At 42.6% G+C, this 22,175-nt stretch overlaps 1 protein-coding gene across 3 annotated transcripts in view; it reads left to right on the top strand.

Annotated features, from left to right (window-relative positions):
* Positions 1–22,175, top strand: part of RPH3A (rabphilin 3A) — a 286,320-nt gene that overhangs the window by 35,411 nt on the left and 228,734 nt on the right. The window contains exon 1 of one of the 3 annotated variants that reach the window (XM_049698397.1): positions 17,255–17,355. The exons of the other annotated variants lie outside the window; for them this stretch is intronic. The gene's annotated coding sequence lies outside the window, so the exon portion shown is untranslated. Of the gene's footprint in view, positions 1–17,254; positions 17,356–22,175 lie in introns of those variants that run through there. 3 annotated transcript variants of the gene reach the window in all.

The raw sequence follows: 22,175 nt of genomic DNA on the forward strand, positions 1-22,175 counted from the left end.
GCCAAGCATCTGCTAGACATCTTACATATACTTATTTGTGTTCCCTGTTCTCTGTTATTCTCATTTTACAGATGGAGAAACTGTGGCTTAGTGTATTCATTGTCTGTCACTGTATATCAAATTAACAGCTTTAAACAACAAACATTTATGGTCTTTCATAGTTTGAGGGTCAGTGTTTCAGGAGCAGATTAGCTGGGTGGTTCTGGCTGAGGATTTCATGAGGGTGCACTCAGAATGTGGCAGGGGCTGCAGTCATCTGAGGCCTGACTGATGCTGGAAAATTTACTTCCATTCACATGATTGTTGGCGGAAGGCCTCAGTTCCTAGCCTCATGGATCTTTCCATAGAGCTGCCTGTATGAATGACCTCACAACATAGAATGGTCCAGGAGAGACAGACACCAAGATGGAAGCCATAATGCCTTTTTTGACTTAGTCTTTGTAGTTGGACACTGTCAATTCTGCTTTATTCTATTTGTTAGAAGGGGATAATTAGGCTCTACCTCTTGAAGGGGGAAGTATTAAAGAATTTGTAGACATGTTTTAAAACTGCCACACTCAGGGAGGTGCCATCACCTGCCAAAGTTCATAGAGTTTGTCAGTGGTAGAGGTTAGATGCAACCATAGTTCTAGATGGTTCCCCACTCTTTTCTTTTCACTGTTCCGTGATTTCTCCCTGACTGAGGAATGGAGAGCTGTTTGCCCTTAACGCTAATTAGCCCCAGACTGTAAGGGTTGTTATTTGCCTTTAGAGCTCCCCTCTTTCTGTCTCTGTCTATCGTCCGTCACACCTAAGCAGCATCCTTCTTATTCTACATTGGAATTTTGAATCTCCTGTGAAAATGGGAAACCTGGTAACTTTTAGTGTGAATTGTGTGTAAATCAAGAGTCTGTAGGGCTTCCCTGGTGGCGCAGTGGTTGAGAGTCCGCCTGCCGATGCAGGGGACACGGGTTCGTGCCCCGGTCCGGGAAGATCCCACATGCCGCGGAGTGGCTGGGCCCGTGAGCCATGGCCGCTGAGCCTGTGCGTCCGGAGCCTGTGCTCCGCAGCGGGATAGGCTGCAACAGTGAGAGGCCCGCGTACCGCAAAAAAAAAAAAAAAGAGTCTGTAGGCTCTGAGTGAATATTTGGGGTTTCTCCTTTATCAGGTGGCTTTTATAACATTTTGGAGTGTTCTCAGAGCTTTCTTCCTCTATTCCTGATTCTTCATCTCTCAGATCATTGAGGTTGTGGGTAGCTTTTGGATGAAATAATGGTAATTATAAGGGTCTGTTTAATTTATCCTTTGTATAACTCTTCAGAGCTTTCAAAGGTCATTTATATGCAGCATATCACTTGATTGTCATAAAAGATCCATTAATAAAATGGGGGCAAGTGATATGATCTTCTGGATAAGCTTAGTGTTGAGCCACCACTTATCTAGGTATCTTCATTCTCTTGATACCTGCTTGACACTGCATCCTTTTCCCCTACAGGCCACTCCTCTTTCTGCTGGGTCCTACAGTAGGCAGAGCAATAGGAGCTTGTGGTCTTGGAATTGTAGGGGAAGAAAACTTTTCTTCTACCCTCTTAAGTTCCGTCATGCAGAACTGTAATTAACCGCAAAAGACAGATTAACAGAAGAAAAGACAAACAGATTTTATTCATGTTAATATTTTTTTTTCTTTTTTTTTTTACCTTGCTTTTGGAGATTTTGATTAAAAAGTGCCGTGTATGACAGGGTTTCTTGATCTGCATGTGGAGTTCTGATTTTTTTTTTTAACACACACTGTATTTTATTTTTACAAGAGATAAATAAACTGACACCAAGCATTGTAAATGGATGACCACAACAAAAGCAACAATGATTGCAATTACGAAACACACTCATACTATGTCATAATATTGACATTCAGTCCAGTAATCCTCCCCTGTAACAGCTCCTTTACTTTGCAGTGAAAATTGATTTGTATATTTTTTGCTTCTGAGTCCTTGTGGGATTTTTTTTTTATTCAAACAGAAACTCACAGAAATTATAATCATCCTCATCAGTTCACTCAGTCCCATGTAATTAATTTTTTTTCATCTTGATCTTTTGTTAGCACTTTTATGAATTCATCAGTTTTCCATTAGTTCTGAAAATACTTATTCATTCACTTCAGTAGTATAGTCAGTTACCAGAAACCTGTACTTGTCAGAGTCTTTTCCATGAATTCCTTGAGAATGAAACCCTTTTATAGGAACATTTTTGCAGAAGCATCAGAATACACCCAGAACTGTCTGTAAATGACAAAAGACTTAAAAATGACCACGGTTAAAGATTTGATGAAACTTCATAATAATGCAATTGACAAGGAAATTTAGTTATTCCTGAGATATACATTTTAAAGTAATAACTAGAATTATGACTTATAACATTATACCAGAACATATAAGATTTTTAGAAATTTCATGTAATGTCTGAAACATTTATATTAACATATTTCCATACAAATAACCCAAAGAAAGTTTAGTCTTAGTTGTTTTTTCATTTGCTTGTTTTTTTATACTGCAGGTTCTTATTAGTCATCAATTTTATACACATCAGTGTATACATGTCAATCCCAATTGCCTAATTCAGCACACCACCATCCCCACCCCACCGCGGTATTCCCCCCTTGGTGTCCATACGTTTGTTTTCTACATCTGTGTCTCAATTTGTGCCCTGCAAACCAGTTCATCTGTACCATTTTTCTGGGTTCCACATACATGCGTTAATATATGATATTTGTTTTTCTCTTCTGACTTACTTCACTCTGTATGACAGTCTCTAGATCCATCCACGTCTCTACATATGACCCAATTTCATTCCTTTTTATGGCTAATATTCCATTGTATGTATGTACCACCTCTTTATCCATTCGTCTGTCGATGGGCATTTAGGTTGCCTCCGCGACCTGGCTATTGTAAATAGTGCCGCAGTGAACATTGGGGTGCATGTGTCTTTCTGAATTATGGTTTTCTCTGGGTATATGCCCAGTAGTGGGATTGCTGGATCATATGGTAATTCTATTTTTAGTTTTCTAAGGAACCTCCATACTCTTCTCCATAGTGGCTGTATCAATTTACATTCCCACCAACAGTGCAAGAGGGTTCCCTTTTCTCCACACCCTCTCCAGCATTTGTTGTTTGTAGATTTTCTGATGATGCCCATTCTAACTGGTGTGAGGTGATACCTCATTGTAGTTTTGATTTGCATTTCTCTAATAATTAGTGATGTTGAGCAGCTTTTCATGTGCTTCTTGTCCATTTGTATGTCTTCTTTGGAGAAATGTCTATTTAGGTCTTCTGCCTATTTTTGGATTGGGTTGTTTGTTTCTTTAATATTGAGCTGCATGAGCTGTTTATATATTTTGGAGTTTAATTCTTTGTCCGGTGATTCGTTTTCAAGTATTTTCTCCCATTCTGAGGGTTGTCTTTTCGTCTTGTTTATGGTTTCCTTTGCTGTGCAAAAGCTTTGAAGTTTCATTAGGTCCCATTTGTTTATTTTCGTTTTTATTTCCATTACTCTAGGAGGTGGATCAAAAAAGACCTTGCTGCGATTTATGTCAAAGAGTGTTCTTCCTATGTTTTCCTCAAGAGGTTTATAGTGTCCATTCTTAACATTTAGGTTTCGAATCCATTTTGAGTTTATTTTTGTGTATGGTGTTAAAGAGTGTTCTAATTTCATTCTTTTACATGTAGCTGTCCAGTTTTCCCAGCACCACTTATTGAAGAGACTGTCTTTTCTCCATTTTATATCTTTGCCTCCTTTGTCATAGATTAGTGGACCATAGGTGCATGGGTTTATCTCTGGGCTTTCTATCTTGTTCCATTGATCTATGTTTCTGCTTTTGTGCCAGTACCATATTGTCTTGATTACTGTAGCTTTGTAGTATAGTCTGAAGTCAGGGAGTCTGATTCCTCCAGCTCCGTTTTTTTCCCTCAAGACTGCTTTGGCTATTTGGGGTCTTTTGTGTCTCCATACATATTTTAAGATGATTTGTTCTAGTTCTGTAAAAAATGCCATCGGTAATTTGATAGGGATTGCATTGAATCTGTAGATTGCTTTGGATAGTATAGTCATTTTCACAATGTTGATTCTTCCAATCCAAGAACATGGTAAATCTCTCCATCTGTTGGTATCATCTTTAATTTCTTTCATCAGTGTCTTATAGTTTTCTGCATGCAGGTCTTTTGTCTCCCTAGGTAGGTTTATTCTAGGTATTTTATTCTTTTTGTTGCAGTGGTAAATTGGATTGTTTCCATAATTTCTCTTTCAGATTTTTCATCATTAGTGTATAGGAATGCACGAGATTTCTGTGCATTAATTTTGTATCCTGCAACTTTACCAAATTCATTGATTAGCTCTAGTAGTTTTCTGGTGGCATCTTTAGGATTCTCTATGTATAGTATCATGTCATCTGCAAACAGTGACAGTTTTACTTCTTCTTTTCCAAATTGTATTCCTTTTATTTCTTTTTATTCTCTGATTGCTGTGGCTAGGACTTCCAAAACTATGTTGAATGTTAGTGGTGAAAGTGGACATCCTTGTCTCGTTCCTGATCTTAGAGAAAATGCTTTCAGTTTTTCACCATTGAGAATGATGTTTGCTGTGGGTTTGTCACATATGGTCTTTATTTTGTTGAGGTAGGTTCCCTCTATGCCCACTTTCTGGAGAGTTTTTTTTTTTTTATCATAAATGGGTTTTGAACTTTGTCAGAAGCTTTTTCTGCATCTATTGAGATGAACATATGGTTTTTATTCTTAAATTTGTTAATATGGTGTATCACATTGATTGATTTGTGTATATTGAAGAATCCTTGCATCCCTGCGATAAATCCCACTTGATCATGGTGTATGATCCTTTTTTTTTTTTTTGGCGGTACGTGGGCCTCTCACTGTTGTGGCCTCTCCCGTTGCGGAGCACAGGCTCCGGACACGGAGGCTCATCGGCCATGGCTCACAGGCCTATCCGCTCCGCGGCATGTGGGATATTCCCGGACCGGGGCACGAACCCGTGTCCCCTGCATCGGCAGGCAGACTCTCAATCACTGCGCCATCAGGGAAGCCCTGTATGATCCTTTTAATGTGTTGTTGGATTCTGTTTGCTAGTATTTTGTTGAGGATTTTTGCATCTATATTCATCAGTGATATTGGTCTGTAATTTTCTTTTTTTGTAGTATCTTTGTCTGGTTTTGTTATCAGGGTGATGGTGGCCTCATAGAATGTGTTTGGGAATGTTCCTTCCCTACGATTTTTGGAAGAGCTTGAGAAGGATGGGTGTTAGCTCTTCTCTAAATGTCTGATAGAATTCACTTGTGAAGCCATCTGGTCCTGGACTTTTGTTTGTTGGAAGATTTTTAATCACAGTTTCAATTTAATTATTTGTGATGGTATGTTCATATTTTCTGTTTCTTCCTGGTTCAGTGTTAGAAGGTTATACCTTTCTAAGAATTTGTCCATTTCTTCCAGGTTTTCCATTTCATTGGCATAAAGTTGCTTGTAGTAGTCTCTTAGGATGCTTTTATTTCTGCAGTGTCTGTTGTAACTTCTCCTTTTTCATTTCTAATTTTATTGATTTGAGTCCTCTCCCTCTTTTTCTTGATGAGTCTGGCTAATGGTTTATCAATTTTGTTTATGTTCTCAAAGAACCAGCTTTTAGTTTTAGTGATCTTTGCTTTTCTTTTCTTTGTTTCTATTTCATTTATCTGCTCTGGTCTTTATGATTTGTTTCCTTTTGCTAACTTTGGGTTTTGTTTGTTCTTCTTTCTCTAGTACCTTTAGGTGTAATGTTAGATTGTTTACTTGAGATTTTTCTTGTTTCTTGAGGTAGGCTTTTATAGCTATAAGCTTCCCTCTTAAAACTGCTTTTGCTGTATCCCATAGGTTTTGGATCATTGTGTTTTCATTGTCTTTTGTCTCTAGGTATGTTTTGATTTCTTCTTTGATTTCTTCAGTGATCTCTTGGTTATTTAGTAACGTATTGTTTAGCCTCCATGTGTTTGTGTTTTTCACGTTTTTTTCCCTGTAATTCATTTCTAATCTCATAGCCTTGTGGTCAGAAAATATGCTTGAAATAATTTCAATTTTCTTAAATTTACTGAGGCTTGATCTATGACCCAAGATGTGATCTATCCTGGAGAATGTTTCGTGCTCACTTGAGAAGAAAGTGTAATCTGCTGTTTTTGGATGGAATGTCCTATAAATATCAATTAAATCTATCTGGTCTATTGTGTCATTTAAAGTTTCTGTTTCCTTATTTATTTTCATTTTGGGTGATCTGTCCATTGGTGTTAGTGAGGTGTTAAAGTCCCCCACTATTATTGTGTTACTGTTGATTTCCTCTTTTATAGCTGTTAGCAGTTGCCTTATGTATTGAGGTGCTCCTATGCTGGGTGCATATATATTTATAATTGTTATATCTTCTTCTTGGATTGATCTCTTGATCACTATGTAGTGTCCTTCCTTGTCTATCGTAACGTTCTTTATTTTAAAGTCTATTTTATCTGATATGAATGTAACCACTCCAGCTTTCTTTTGATTTCCATTTGCATGGAATATCTTTTTCCATTCCCTCACTTTCAGTCTGAATGTGTCCCTAGGTCTACAGTGGGTCTCTTGTAGACAGCATATATATGGGTCTTTTTTTTGTATCCATTCAGCAAGCCTGTGTCTTTTGGTTGGAGCAATTAATCCATTCACGTTTAAGGTAATTATCGATATGTATGTTTCTATGACTGTTTTCTTAATTGTTTTGTGTTTTTTTGTGTAGGTCCTTTTCTTCTCTGTGTTTCCCACTTAGAGAAGTTCCTTCACATTTGTTGTAGAGCTGGTTTGGTGGTGCTGAATTCTCTTAGCTTTTGCTTGTCTGTAAAGCTTTTCATTTCTCCATCAAATCTGAATGAGATCCTTGCCAGGTAGAATAATCTTCGTTTTAGGTTCTTCCCTTTCATCACTTTAAGTATATCATGCCACTCCCTTCTGGCTTGTAGAGTTTCCGCTGAAAAATCAGCTGATAAAAGCTGATAATCTTATGGGGATTCCTTTGTATGTTATTTTTTGTTTTTCCCTTGCTGCTTTTAATATTTTTTCTTTGAATATAATTGTTGTTAGTTTGATTAATATGTGTCTTGGTGTGTTTTTCCTAGGGTTTGTCCCGTATGGGCCTCTCTGTGCTTCCTGGACTTGCGTGACCATTTCCTTTCCTATGTTAGCGAAGTTTTTGATTATAATCTCTTCAAATATTTTCTCAGACCCTTTCTTTTTTCTCTTCTTCTTCTGGGACCCCTGTAATTTGAATGTTGATGCGTTTTTTGTTGTCCCAGAGGTCTCTGAAGATTGTCTTCAATTCTTTTCAATCTTTTTTCTTTATTCTGTTCCTCAGCAGTTATTTCCACCATTTTGTCGTCCAGCTCACTTATCCATTCTTCTGCCTCAGTTATTCTGTTATTCATTCCTTCTAGTGTATTTTTCATTTCAGTTATTATGCTGTTCATCTTTTTTTTGACTTTCTTTAAGTTTAATTTTTATTTATTTTTTATTGAAGTATAGTTGATTTACAATATTGTGTTAGTTTCAGTTGTACAGCAAAGTGATTCGGTTATACATACATACATATGTGTGTGTATCTATACTCTTCTTTCATTCTATTCCATTGTAGGTTATCACAGAATATTTTTTTTTATGCTGTTCATCTTTGTTTGTTTGTTCTTTAGTTCTTTTAGATCTTTGTTAAACATTTCTTGTATTTTCTCAATCCATGCCTCCATTCTATTGCCAAGATTCTGGATCATGTTTACTATCATTACTCTGAATTCTTCTTCAGGTAGATTGCCTATTTCCTCTTCATTTATTTGGTCTTGTAGGTTTTTACCTTGCTCCTTCATCTGTGACATATTTTTTTGCCTTCTCTTTTTTTTTTTTTTTTTTTGTTAATGAGTGGGATTGTGTTTCTATCTTACTGGTTATTTGGCCTGAGGCTTCCAACACTGGAGTTTGTAGGCTATTCAGTAGAGCTGGGTCCTGGCGCTGAGGTGAGGAACTCCGTGAGACCTCACTCAATTGAATATTCCCTGGGCCCTGAGGTTCTCTGTTAGTCCAGTGGTTCGGACTCGGAGCTCCCACTGTAGGATCTTCGGCCTGACCCCTGGCTTGTGAACCAAGATCCTGCAAGCCAGGTGGGTCAGCAAAAAAAGGGAACGATAAGGTAAAAAATAAAATTAGACTAGGAAACTAACAGATATGTTAGAAAGAGTATAAAAATAAAAATGTAGATGAATCAACAACTGGAAGGTACATCAGTACCACAATAGTAAAAAAGAGGAGAAGGGAAAAGAAACAAAAAGGGTGGGGGGGGCAAAGGCCTTGGCTGTGGAGGGCGGGGCCTAAGCAAGGGCGAGGTTTGGGTGATGGGCATGGCTTATACTTAGGACCCACAGGGCTGGAAAAGGCCCTGGGGGCTGTGGGGGGTGGGGCTTAGGCTCAAAGAACAAAAGGGGCCCAGGCATGATCCCCATCCCTGGTCTCAGAAGGCAACGGACCTCACCTGGGAGCCCAGCAAACTTCTGGGCTCGAGTGGGTAGAGCAAATGCTGTCCTCTCTTCCCCTGCTCCTCCAGTCTGGGGTCTGGGAGGGTCCCTCAGCGTGCCTCTCCTGATCTCTCCGGCCTCCCTCCTATGGCCCCAGGACCCATGCGGGCTGGATGGGGCTTTGGAGTGGGGTGGCCGGAGTGGGCCAGGTGATCACCCTCCGCTCCTCTCCTGCTCTTCCCGGACAGTCCCTCCCGCCTGCATCTCCTGATCTCCCTGGCTTCAAGGGTGCTGAGCCTGTCTGGCCTCCACTTCTCCTCCCCCCTCAGTCCCCCTATGTCCTACCGGTTCACTTTGGGGTTCCTCCCGTCTCCTTGGGCATCAGAGTTCCCCACCAGTGGCCAGCAGGCACCCTAGTTGTGGGGAGACACTAACTCCACGTCTTCCCACACTGCCATCTTCCTGAAGACAGTTTGATCTTTCTAACATGCAGATCTAATTACTCCTCCTGAGGCTTGCATCTTTTCCATGCCTCCCTGTGTCCCTTGGGATAAATTCTAAGCTCATCGATGTGATTTATGAGGCTTTGCTGACTGCTTCACCCTCATACTCTCTGGTCTAGTCAAGTTGTAATGCTGCCCCTTCAGTTTCCTCTGTGACTTCTGGGCCTTTGCACATGATATTCTGTCTATCTGGAATGCCATTCCTTTTCCCCTTCCACCTCCTGCCTATCCTTCAGTTTACCTCCTCTGAGAAGCCTCCCAGATCCCCTCAAGTCTGCATTAGGTGCTCCTCATTGGTGCTGTCACATCTCTGGTACTTCCCTTCCCTGCCATTTTCTGGCATGAATGACAGAGCTCTATGTGGTGACAGACTGGCTGTGCTTTCTTCACTGCTATGTCCCCAGTCTCTAGCATGGTGCCTAGAATAAGTCGCTGGTAATATATGTTGAATAGATTACAGACCTTGCTTCCCAGACCAATCTGTCATCTTGCATCCTATTGTTCAGAAGCATCCCAGTGATGGGAAGGAAATCCAATACCACCTTATAGAAAATCAACCCCCAATACAAGTCTAACACATAGTGGGCCAATGGTCTTGGTACCCCCCATGGTGACAGAATAGCTAACACACCTCCCAAAGTGTCCCTTGACCCACTGGAGTAATTGTTCTACTTTTGCACCCTTGTTTGAAACCCACCAATGGTTTCCCAGTGTATTTAGAATAAAACTCAAGCTCACCTTACAACCTACAAAGTACTGAATGACCTGACCCTTTCCACCTTCCCGATCTCATCTTTCCCCACTCTCTTTCTTCATCATACCCCTTCCCTGGATCACTTGACTTCAGCTACACCATACCAGTCATCTCTGTTTCTACCTCAGGACCTTTGCACTTGCTGTTCTTTCTGGCTAGTCCCTCTCCTCCTTCTAGTCTCAGTTCAAATGGCTCTCCCTTTGACAAGCCCTCTAAAGTAGAGCTTATCTAAAGTAGCCCCTTGCTCAGTCCCTCTGCATTCCATTATCTTATTTTACTGTCTTTATAGTACTTAGACTTGTCTGAGAGGACTTACTCAGTCCCTCTGCATTCCATTATCTTATTTTACTGTCTTTATAGTACTTAGACTTGTGTGTATATACTTTTTCTGTTTATAGTTTGCCTCTCCCTGCTTGTATGTACATTCCTTGTCATCTCATACATAGCTGTTTCCCCCGTGCCTAGAACAGTGCCTTGAATCTAGGAGGTGCTCAATAAGTACTTGTTCAATGAATGTGCAATTAGAGAATTAAGCTTTTCAGCAAGCAGAAATACTTCCAGGGACCAGTGTAGGCAGATTCCAAGCATTCTTTCTTTCTTACTTTTTAGTTTGTTAATCAATTTTATTCTTACTTTTTAGTTTGTTAATCAATTTTAATCAATCCAAGGAGAGCATAAATTTATTTATTTATTTTTGGCTGGGTTGGGTCTTCGTTCCTGTGCACAGGCTTTCTCTAGTTGCTGAGACCGGGGGCTACTCTTCATTGCAGTGCACAGGCTTCTCTTGCTGCGGGGCATGGGCTCAAGGCATGTGGGCTTCAGCAGTTGCGGCACGTGGGCTCAGTATTTGTGGCTAGCGGGCTCTAGAGCGCAGGCTCAGTAGTTGTGACGCACAGGCTTAGTTGCTCCGACACATGTGGGATCTTCCCGGACCAGGGCTTGAACCTGTGTCCCCTGCATTGGCAGGCGGATTTTTAGCCACTGCACCACCAGAGAAGTCCCTGTAATTATGTCTTTTCATTTTTATATAATAGAGCTGGTTCATGGTCCCATGGTTTTATGGGTTTAGACGCATGTAGTCCTGTAACCACTACCACAATTGGAGATAGTCAGCTGAGCTTTATTTTTACTATCCCGGAAAAGGTGTAAGAATTCTGCCATAGGAAATTCATGCCACTCTTCTAGGAATTTTTTTTTTTTTTTTTTTTGCGGTACGTGGGCCTCTCACCGCTGTGGCCTCTCCTGCCGCGGAGCACAGGCTCTGGACGCGCAGGCTCAGCAGCCATGGCTCACGGGCCCAGCTGCTCCGCGGCATGTGGGATCCTCCCTGACCGGGGCATGAACCTGTGTCCCCTGCATCGGCAGGCGGACTCTCAACCACTGCGCCACTAGGGAAGCCCCTAGGAATGTTTTAACCGTGCCTGGATCCTTACTCATCCTATCCAGAGCAGCTTGGAGAGAAATCATTGCCATTATTTCTTACTTTAGTGTTTAGTTCTAGCAAATAGAAATACTCTTATATAATTGTTCTAGTCAGGAAGGAAGAAAAAAAGGAAAAATAATTAGAGTCCCCTCAATGAAATTAGCAGCCTGCATCAGGGTAACTGTCCTTCCTACTCCTTAATTGAAATGGATGTGCATATGGCTAGTGGCTCAGGCATTTGTCAAATATAGGTGCATCGGCCAGAATCCTAGCTGTCGCTACCACATTTCCCCCTGCTCTGCAGTGTGACATTTTTGGAACACTAATGAAATCCAGACTGTAAAGATTCCAGTGAAGAAATAAAGTGGAAACAAAACAATCTCTTACAAACCCACGCTCTGCTTTAAATAAAGAGCAATGTCTTTTGAATAATTCAGCCCTGACTGTCAAAATATTTTTTTGGGGGGTGTGGGCTATTCATATAGAACTATTCCAGGGGCCTCTTAATTGCAGCCTTCAGTGCATTTTCAGGGCTGAAACAAGTCTGATTGTTTCTTGTTTTATTTTCCCATCACATACCTGGATCTTGAAAAGATGTTGTGATTGAGGTTAAATACATTGTTACCCTGATTCTTTTTTATTTTTTAATTTATTTTTATTTATTTATTTTTGGCTGCGTTGGGTCTTCGTTGCTGTGCACGCAGGCTTTCTCTAGTTGTGGCGAGCGGGGGCTACTCTTCGTTGCGGTGCGCGGGCTTCTCCTTGCGGTGACTTCTCTTGTTGCAGCGCACGGGCTCTAGGTGTGTGGGCTTCAGTAGTTGTGGCACGTGGGCTCAGTATTTGTGGCACCGCGGGCTCTAGAGCGTAGGCTCAGTAGTTGTGGCACACCGGCTTAGTTGCTCCGCGGCATGTGGGATCTTCCTGGACCAGGATTCAAACCCTTGTCCCCTGCATTGGCAGGTGGATTCTTAACCACTGAGATACCATGGAAGTCCCTATCCCGATTCTTAGAACGCATATCTCTTTAATGGGACTGGGAACCAGGGTGGAAATCTTGTAATTATTTCCTCTCCGGAAGTTGTTAGCATTTCACCTTTGTTCTGTTAAACTTTTCACCTGTGACTGGGGCTCTCTTGTCTGCCCTTGGGGTTCCCTGAGGAGTGTCTGGGCCCTCAGAGAGAGTTTTACTTTTTAACTTCTAATATCTTCAAGGTGAAATCCAAAGAGAGCATCTGCGGTATAAAGAAGGTTATTCAAGGAGGGCTGGCTGGTGACAAAGTTCTACCTATTCAATAATAGTAATCAAATGATAATAATAATAATAATTCCTATCTATTGAACTCCACCTCTGTGCTGGGTCTGTGTTAAGTCCATTCTCTCCCTAAGCTCATTTAACTGGCACAACAGCCCTGTGAGGTGGGTCTAATTATGCCCACTTTACAGATGGAGAAACTGAGACTCAGAGAGGGCAAAGTGCATGCCCAAAGTCACAGAGATGGTAGAGGTCATTGTGCAGATTAAAGCCCAGGACTGTCTGACTTCAAAGCCCACGGTCTTCCTTGTTCTGCTAAATAGAGGCTCCAGACTGATGCATGAGGGCAGTTGTCTGGGAGGTCGGCCACCAACTGAGTTTGTTTAGGACCCAGCTTCATGAGAATCCCCCAGTGTGCTGGTTGGAGAGCCCAGGCATTCTCCTCCCTGGGAATGAGGTGTCAGGGGTGCTCTTGCTGGCCTGGTAGTTCACAGAACAGTCTCTGCAGTCAGGCAGATCTGGGGGGTTTGACTCCTGGCTCTGCCACTTCTAGTTATGGTAGGCTGAATAATAATGGCCCCTAAATATGTTCATTCCCTAATCCCTGGAACCTGTGAATGTTACCTCATATGGCAAAAGGGACTTTGTAGGTGTGATTAAATTAAAGATCTTGAGATGGGGGATTATCCTGGATTATCCGGGGGACCTAATATAATTATGAGGATCCTTAGAGAGGCAGGAGGGTCAGAGTTAAGGAGTATGACAACTGTTTTCATCTGTTTGGGCCACTACAACAAAATACCACAGACTGGGTGGCTTATAAACAACAAACATTTATTTCTCACAACTCTGGAGGCTGGGAAGTCCAAGATCAAAGTGCCGGAAGATTTGGTTTCTGGTGAGGGCCAAATTCCTTGCTCATAGATAGCTGTCTTCTTGCTGTGTTATCACAAGGAGAAAGGGGTGAGGGACTCACCGGGGTCTCTTTTATAAGGGCACTAATCCCATTCATGAGAGCTCCACCCTCATCACCCAGTCACCTCCTAAATGTTCCATCTCCAAACACCACCACACTGGGGATCAGTATCAACATATGAATTTTGGGGGGCACAAACATCCTGTCTATAGCAACAGGGAGCAGTGATTGGAGTGATGTGCTTTGAAGATGGAGGAAGGAGCCATAAGCCAAGGAAGGAATGCAGGCAGCCAATAGAAGCTGGAGAAGGCAAGGAAATAGATTCTCCCCTTAGAGCTTCTACAGGGAACCAGCCCTCCCGACACCTTGACTTTAGCCCAGTGAGCCAGATTTTGGGCTTCTGACTTCCAGAACTGTAAGAGAATAAATTTGCATTGTTTTAAGCTCCTAAATTTATGGTAAATTGTTATAGTGGCAATGCGAAAGAGATACAGCAGATGTTTGTCTTTGGGCTTATGAATGATCCTCTCTGAGCCTCAATTTCATTATCTGTGAAATGGGCATAATAGTAACAATGCCTGCATCGTAGCCCGATTCTTAAAATGAAAGAAGTTGATGCATACAAGTTCCTTCATGTTTAGCACATAGTATGTGCCGATTAAATGTTAGCTATTACTACTACCATCACTGTTATTATTATTAATGTTAATATGAAAATAAGCATGCCAATCAAAGAACCTGAAAATAAAAACCAACCTAGGAGCAACTTTTTGTTGGGCTAATTCATATTCTCTCTCTTGGAGGTTCTTATATTGTTTTATATTGGGGGACTTATTCTATGTTGGGGGACTCATGGATGAGCTTCAAAGGATCTGTGAATTCCCTATAATCATATCCCAGGACCCTGCATAATATCCAGTACACAGTAGGTGCTGCACAAGTATTTAAGGCATGATTAAAGACAGATAAAAATTGGTGTTTGTGTTTTTTGTTGTTATTGTTTTTTTTTTTTTTTCTTTTTTCTGGCAGCTTTAAGGAGAGTCTGGCAGACCCTGGCATAACTGGGGACCTGCCTTATGGAGGTGGGCTTGCCTCCTGTCCTCAGCCATCTGGCAAAGCCTGACACCACCTCCCCAGGGCCTCCAGCACTCACTCCCCCAATCCAGTGCCAGCCCTTCCCTGCTCTGGCCACTGAAGAGGAAGTCTCCATGGTAACAGTTTCAGGGCATTAGGCCAACTGGGGCCAGAGGGAGTGAAGGAGGGAAGGGTGTCCATGCCAGCCTTTCCCAGGGACCCACTCAAGCCAGGGTGCTGTGTCTCCAATGGAGATCTCAGCTGTAGAGGGTGACAGATCCTGCAGCAATTGGGGAGTGGCTGGGGCTTATTTTTCAGTGACTTCTTTTCATACCTTGCTCCCTCCTTTTGTCATGTCCTTTCCCCAACTCTGTATAAGGATCCCGTGCCTCCTAAGAACCTTAAATTATCCACTGTTGTCAACTAAAGTCTCTGGGATTTCAAGCTGGCTCCCCCATATACTGGTAGTGTGACCTCGAGTAAAGTACTTAACCTTCCAGGGCCTCGGTTTCATCATCTGTAAAATGGGGTTTTTGTAAACATGAATAGAGAATCTGTGGTGCCCTTAGCATGATGCCTGAAAACTAGTAAATACTCAATAAAGTTTACTCTATATTATGTGTTTGAGTTGGGGAAACTGAGGCCTGGATCCTGTCCCCAGAACCCTCTTGGTCATCAACCCTATTCTCCCTTCCTCTGGGAGTAACTTCTTCCTCCTTCTTTCCCCCAATCAAACCTTGCCTGTCTGCTGTCTCTCATCATCAGGGCCCTGCTAAACAACTGGTTGTTTATCTCTGATAAATGGATCCATTCTTGAATGTTCAAAGCTGAGTTAGAGACTTTTAAAGGGGTTTTTGCATTTTAGAAGAGGATTCCCAGTGATGATAATGCCTTACTTCCAAGGCAGAATCTCGGGAGGGTAAAAGTTTCCAAGCACCAGGCAGTGGGAGAATTAAAAAGAAAAAAAAGAGATGGTGTCACTGAAGCTCAGAGAAGTCAATCATCTTGCTCAGGGCCACACAGCTGGTAAGTGGTGAAGCTGGGATTTGAACCTCTGTCTGCTTTTCAGTTGAGCTCATGTAGCATCCTCCTTTTTTTTCTCAATTGGTCTCTTAATTGTTCACCCACAGTGATGTATAGGGGAGATCATCTGTCAGATGCTCTAAAACCAGAGGTGAAATCCTGATCCAATAGCTGAAATTCGGGAGGTTGGCAGAGACAAACTGTGGTGGAGTCCCTGCCTCTCACCTCAGCTGGGAGAACAGACCATATCAAAAACATCCCATCTTCCCCTGGGGGGATTTGAGAGGCATTTGTAATGCAGAGCTGACACTGGGCAAGGACCCAGCTTCCCACCATCACCTCTGGCTGAGCCATTTCCTTAAATTACAAGAAGACATTTTCCCCAGGCCCTAAGGTCTAAAGCTGAAGTTGAAGAGCTCCCTGCAGCCTGAGCCCTCTCTCCCTCCCTGTTTGAAGAACATCTCTTATCCATCTTTGCCTCCTCAGCTCCCTGCTTTCCCTGGGGAGCTGGAGATGGCAAGAGAACAAGAGAGAAGGGGCAAAGAATAACACTGGAGTCTCTAGGGTCAGAGTTATCGAATGAGCTGTTCCTGCTGGTCCCCTGCATGTAATTAAGACTTGCAAATCCATGTTGCTGAGGTGTTGGTGGCAGTGTAATAAATCCCAGGCACCTTGGGGGCACCCAGCATCCCCAAATGGCCACTCTTGTCATTTAGCCAATCTCCATAGGGTGAGTTTGGGCAAAGCCAGGCGGGATCCAGTGTTGCTTGTGGGCATAGCTGAACTCATTTATTTACTCACTCAGTCCCCATTCATTCATTCCCCAGATTATATTACTAAGTTCCATTTATAGGCTGAGTATGAGAGAGACAAAATGAACAACCTCTGCCCTCCAGCACAACTGAAACCACACTCCTTCAGATGGGACTTGAACCCACAATCTTCTAACTGAAATCCCACAACTTGTCTCAGGACTCATTGAAGTTCAGGTTCCTTATATCTTGGTGCAGAAGGAACTCAGCGAGAGGCAAAGTGATAGGCTAGAAGTAGATTTATTAATACCCCTTGTAAAGAGGTTACGGGAAAATGGGGCATGAGAGGATGGTCATGTCCCAGGTCTTGGGGCAAGTTCCTGGGATGGGCAGCCAAATGAAGGTTCTTAGCTTTGTGCAGGAAAGAATTCAAGAGTGAGCCATAGTAAAGTAAAAGCAGGTTTACTGAGAGAGATACACATTCCATAGATAGAATGCAGTTAGTCTCAAAAGGCGAAAAGCACCCTGAAATATGGGGTGGTTAGTTTTTATGGGCTGGGTAGTTTCATAGGCTAATGAATGGAAGGATTAGTCCAACTATTTTGGGGAAGGGGTGGGGATTTCCAGGAATTGGGCCACTGCCCACTTTTTGGCCTTTTATGGTCCACCTCAGAACTGTCATGGCGCCTGTGGGCGTGTCATTTAGCATATGCTAATGTGTTACAGTGAGCGTATAATGAGGCTTGAGGTCCACTGGAAGTCAAATCATCCACCATCTTGGGTCTAGTAGGTTCTAACCAGTTTTTGTTGTATCCTCGATGGCTGTGTCATTCTTTTAAAGGCTGTGCCCTGCCCCCTTCCTTCCTGTCTCACAACCAGAACAGTTAATTCTCTTCAAGTGGCAAGTGCTGAAGTGCAGAAGGAACAAAATTTGACTGCAATGCTAAGGAGGAGTCCTTACTTCAGCCCCTGAGGCTTCCTGGAGAAGGTGGCACTTGAGTTGACTTTTTTTTATCTTTTCAGAATGACAGAATTATTCATGCTCATCGTGACAAATTCAAACAAGGCAGAATATGTAAAAGAGACAAATGAAAATCTTCTTGTTCCTTGCTCTCAATCCCATCTCCTGAGGTAACTTATTGGTGTGGCACTTATCCTTTCCAAGGTCTTTCTGTACAGTATTTGTGTATATATATCCCAGATGTTAAGCTTATGGAACTGAACTCAGGTCCGCTCGCCCGATGCATAGCAAGAGCCAACCTATTGGGCTTCCCTGGTGGCGCAGTGGTTGAGAGTCCACCTGCCGATGCAGGGGACACGGGTTCGTGCCCCGGTCCAGGAAGATCCCACATGCCGCAGAGCGGCTGGGCCCGTGCATCCGGAGCCTGTGCTCCACAATGGGAGAGGCCATGACAGTGAGAGGCCCACGTAACGCAAAAAAAAAAAAAAAAAAAAAAAAAAGAGCCAACCTATTGACACCGGGTTGTGGTGACGGAAAGTACACATTTATTGCAGGTGCCAAACAAGAGAGTGGGGAGTGGGAGACAAGCCTCAGATCCACTCCAATGTGGTCTTTGAGGTAGTGTTTTTTTTTTTTTTTTTTTTTTAAGGGGAAGAAAACAGAGACTGGGGTTAATCATCGTCTTGTGACATTTCTGTGACATTTCTCAGTTGTAGTTTCAGGAGTCAGGATGTCTCTGGTGTACAATTCTCTGACCATGGCTTGGGGGCATGTTAGCTCATTTTGCCCTGGAGAAACAACCTGAATTGTTTGCTTTTTAAAAACAGTTTTATTGAGATATGTCACGTACCATATATTTTACCCATTTAAAGTGTACAATTCAATGTTTCTAGTGTATTCCCAGAGTTGGGCAACCTTAATCTAGATCATCACAGTTTAAATTTAGAACATTTTCATCCCTCCTAAAAGAAACCCACACCCCTTAGCAGTAACTCCTCATTTTCCCTCACCCTTCCTCAGCCCCTGGCAACCCCTAATTTTCTTTCTGTTTTTATAGATTTGCCTATCTTGGACATTTCATATAAATGGAATCATATATGGGGGAGGAAAAGTAAGTTTCCCTCTGCGCTTCTAGGTTCTTGGCTGAGACACCTCCTGTAATAAAAAACAGATTAACAGGAGAAAAACAAAAGTTTAATAACATGGATACCTCCTGTATACGTGGGAGAGACCCAGAAAAATTGAGAAACTCCCCCAAATGGGCCAAGCTACCACCTTAAGTAACATCTCCAGCTAAAGACAAAAGAAGATATTGATGGGGAAAGGGGGGAGTCAGTTATGGAGGTTACTAGCAAAAGCACAGTAAACAAGAGTAAGGTTGTTATGCAGATGTTAGTCGTTCCCTTCTCCGATGACAAGAGTTTCTAGGGATTTAGAGTCATCCCCCTGTTCCTGGTACAGCAAGGGAGACACTCTTACAAATGGAGATTCTCCTTATACATGTTAAATGTCTCTTACGAAAGGGTAACTTTACTCAGTTTTCAGAGCTTTCCCTGTGTCTGTTGTTTCTTAAAAATAATCAGCCTGAAATAATCCTTATGCCAAAGAGGCATATTTGGGGATTCTATATTCTGCTCCCCTTCACACACAAAATTTGTCCTTTTGTGTCTGGCTTCACTTAGCATACTATTTTTAAGGTTCATCGGTGTTGAAGCATGATCAGTACTTCATTCATTTTTATGGTTGAATAACATTCCATTATATGGATAGACAACAATTTACTTATCTATTTATCAGTTGATGAACATTTGGGTTTTTTTCTGCTTTTGGGATACTATGAATAATACTGCTATGAACACTTGTGTACAAGTTTATGTGCAGACATATGTTTTCAATTCTCCTGGCAGTTCATATATATATGAAAATTGTTTTTCAAAGTGGTTCCACCATTTTACAGTCCCACTAGAAATGTATGAAAGTTCCAGTTTCTCTACATCCTTGTCAACACTTACTGTCTGTCTTTTTGATTAAGCCATTCTAATGGATATGAAGATATGAAGTACAGTATGCTTTTTTCCATTTACTAATGATCATGGATGTGTTTCCAGGTCAATAGGTAGAGATCTACTTTGTTTTTAATGGCATAAAAATATTCTATAGGATAGATACATCCTAATGATTTTATCCATTGCCTTGCTGAGTTAGTCAGAATTTTTTCCAAGTTACAAAAACAATCCAACCCAAACTGGCATAAACAAAGAAAAAAAACTCACATAACTGCAAAGTCTAGACCACTTCAGACTTCAGGTGTGGCTTGATCCAGGTGACAAATGAAGTCACCAGGATCCACTTTCTTTACCACCATACTTCGTGTGGGCTTCATTCACAGGTAAGCTGCCCTCATCGTGGTAAGGTGGCTGCTTCCCTCCAAAGTTAAAATCCTGCTGAAAATAGTTTCCCGGTTGCTTCTGCAGAAGTCCTGAGATTCACTCTGATTGGCTTGGCTGCAGCCACATGCCCATCCCTAAGCCAGTTGCCAGCCAGTGTTTTGAAGTGTTGTGAAGCACAGCATTTTTATTGATCAGCTCTAGGTCATGATGCTCTATGCTTGGAGCTGGAAGTAAAGCCCTACCCAGATCATGTGGTCTTAGTAAGGAAGGAGTAGACCTCTTTTTTTTTTTTTAAGATTTTTTTTTGATGTGGACCATTTAATTAATTAGTTAATTAATTTTGGCTGTGTTGGTTCCTCGTTGCCGCACACGGGCTATCTCTAGTTGCGGCGCGCGGGCTTCTCATTGTGGTGGCTTCTCTTGTTGCAGAGCACGGACTCTAGGCGTGTGGGCTTCAGTAGTTATGTCACGCAGGCTCAGTAGTTGTGGCGCACGGGCTTAGTTGCTCCGCGGCATGTGGTATCTTCCCAGACCAAGGCTTAAACCCATGTCCCCTGCATTGGCAGGTGGATTCTTTTTTTTTAAATTAATTAATTTATTTTTGCTGTGTTGGGTCTTCGTTTCTGTGCGAGGGCTTTCTCTAGTTGTGGCAAGTGGGGGCCACTCTTCATCGCGGTGCACAGGCCTCTCACTATCGTGGCCTCTCTTGTTGCAGAGCACAGGCTCCAGACTTGCAGGCTCAGTAGTTGTGGCTCACGGGCCTAGTTGCTCTGTGGCATGTGGGATCCTCCCAGACCAGGGCTCGAACCCGTGTCCCCTGCATTAGCAGGCAGATTCTCAACCACTGTGCCACCAGGGAAGCCCCTTTTTTCTTTTTTTAATAAATTTATTTATTGATTGATTTTTGGCTGCATTGGGTCTTCATTGCCGCACGCGGGCTTTCTCTAGTTGCGGCGAGTGGGGGCTACTCTTCGTTGAAGTGCGTGGGCTTCTTATTGCTGTGGCTTCTCTTGTTGCGGAGCATGGGCTTTAGGCATGCGGGCCTCAGTAGTTGCAGCACACGGGCTCAGTAGTTGTGGCTCACGGGCTCTAGAGCGCAGGCTCAGTAGTTGTGGCGCACGGGCTTAGTTGCTCTGCAGCATGTGGGATCTTCCCAGCAGGGCTCGAACCCATGTCCCCTGCATTGGCAGGCGGATTCTTAAACCACTGCGCGACCAGGGAAATCCCGGCAGGTGGATTCTTAACCACTGCACCATTGGGGAAGTCCCCGATGTGGACCATCTTTAAAGTCTTTATTGAATTTGTTACAATATTACTTCTGTTTATGTTTTGGTTTTTTGGCCATGAGGCAAGTGGGATCCCAGCTTCCCAACCAGGGATCGGACCTGCACCCCTACGCGTTGGAAGGCAACATCTTAACCACTGGACCGCCAGGGAAGTCCCCAGGAAGGAGTAGATCTCTAAGTGAAAATTGAGGGCAACTGCTAGAAGGGGGATGGATGCTGAGGGGAGCACATTGCAAATATGTATTACACTTACTGAGTTTTCACTCGCCTTCCAGGACACCACATTCTCCTGGTTTTCCTTCTCTCTCCCTGGCTGCTGCTTCTCAGTCTTCTTTGCTGATTCCTCCACCTTTAAATAATATTAGTATTCCAGGACTTGGTATTTCCTTGGAACTCTTCTTTTCTCCATCTAAATTTGACTTTAAGTGTCATCTCAGTGTATATGACTTCCAAATTTATTGTCTTCAGCCTGGTGGTTCCCCTGATTACTAGACTTGCATGGCCAAAAACCTATGCAACCTCTCCTCTAGGATGTCTCATAAGAACCTCAAACTTAACAAGTTCAAAATCAAACTCAGTCTCCAAACAAAACCATGCTCCTTCCATAGTCTTCCCAATGCCATTAAACGGCAACTCCATCCTTTCTCCTGTACAGGTCCCAAACCTGGCGTCATCCTGGATTCCTCTCCTCTTCTCATATCCCACATCCGATCTATCAACCAGTCCTGTCTGCTCCACATTTAAACCATTTCCAGAACTGAGCACTTCTTATACCTCCACTGCTGTCACCTGGGGCCAACCCACTGCCAGTCATCTCTTGCCCTCCATCAGCTTGTTCTCAGTACAGTAGCCAGAGTGATTCTATTAAAGCCCAAGTCAGCTTGTCATTTCTGTTTACATGCCATTGGCTAAAGCAAGTCCATGGTTGGGCCCAGCACCCAAGGGGCAGGGAAACCTTCTTCAGTGGAGGTCAGGGAAGGGAGGGAGCAAATATTTGCTGAATAATCATTTATTCTACCCTAGGGGCATTTGAAATTTCAAGATATGTTTATTGAATTCTGCTATGGGTCTAGGTATTGTAAGGAAAGATGAGGAATAAATCCTGTAGCTTGGTCTCTGATCTCAGAACAAAACAACCAGTGTTTATTGAGTTCTATTCTGTAGAGGCAGGCATGATTAATACACATAGAATGATCAAAGAAGGGACGAAGTATTAAATTGAACATGATCACAAGCCAGCTTACGTGACATAGAGAGAAAATGCTGGTCTTGGTTAGTAAAGGAGTCCATTGTGGAGGCTGGAATGATGAGAAA

This window comes from Orcinus orca, chromosome 15 (genome assembly GCF_937001465.1).
Source record: "Orcinus orca chromosome 15, mOrcOrc1.1, whole genome shotgun sequence".
NCBI classification, from domain to species: Eukaryota; Metazoa; Chordata; class Mammalia; order Artiodactyla; family Delphinidae; genus Orcinus; species Orcinus orca.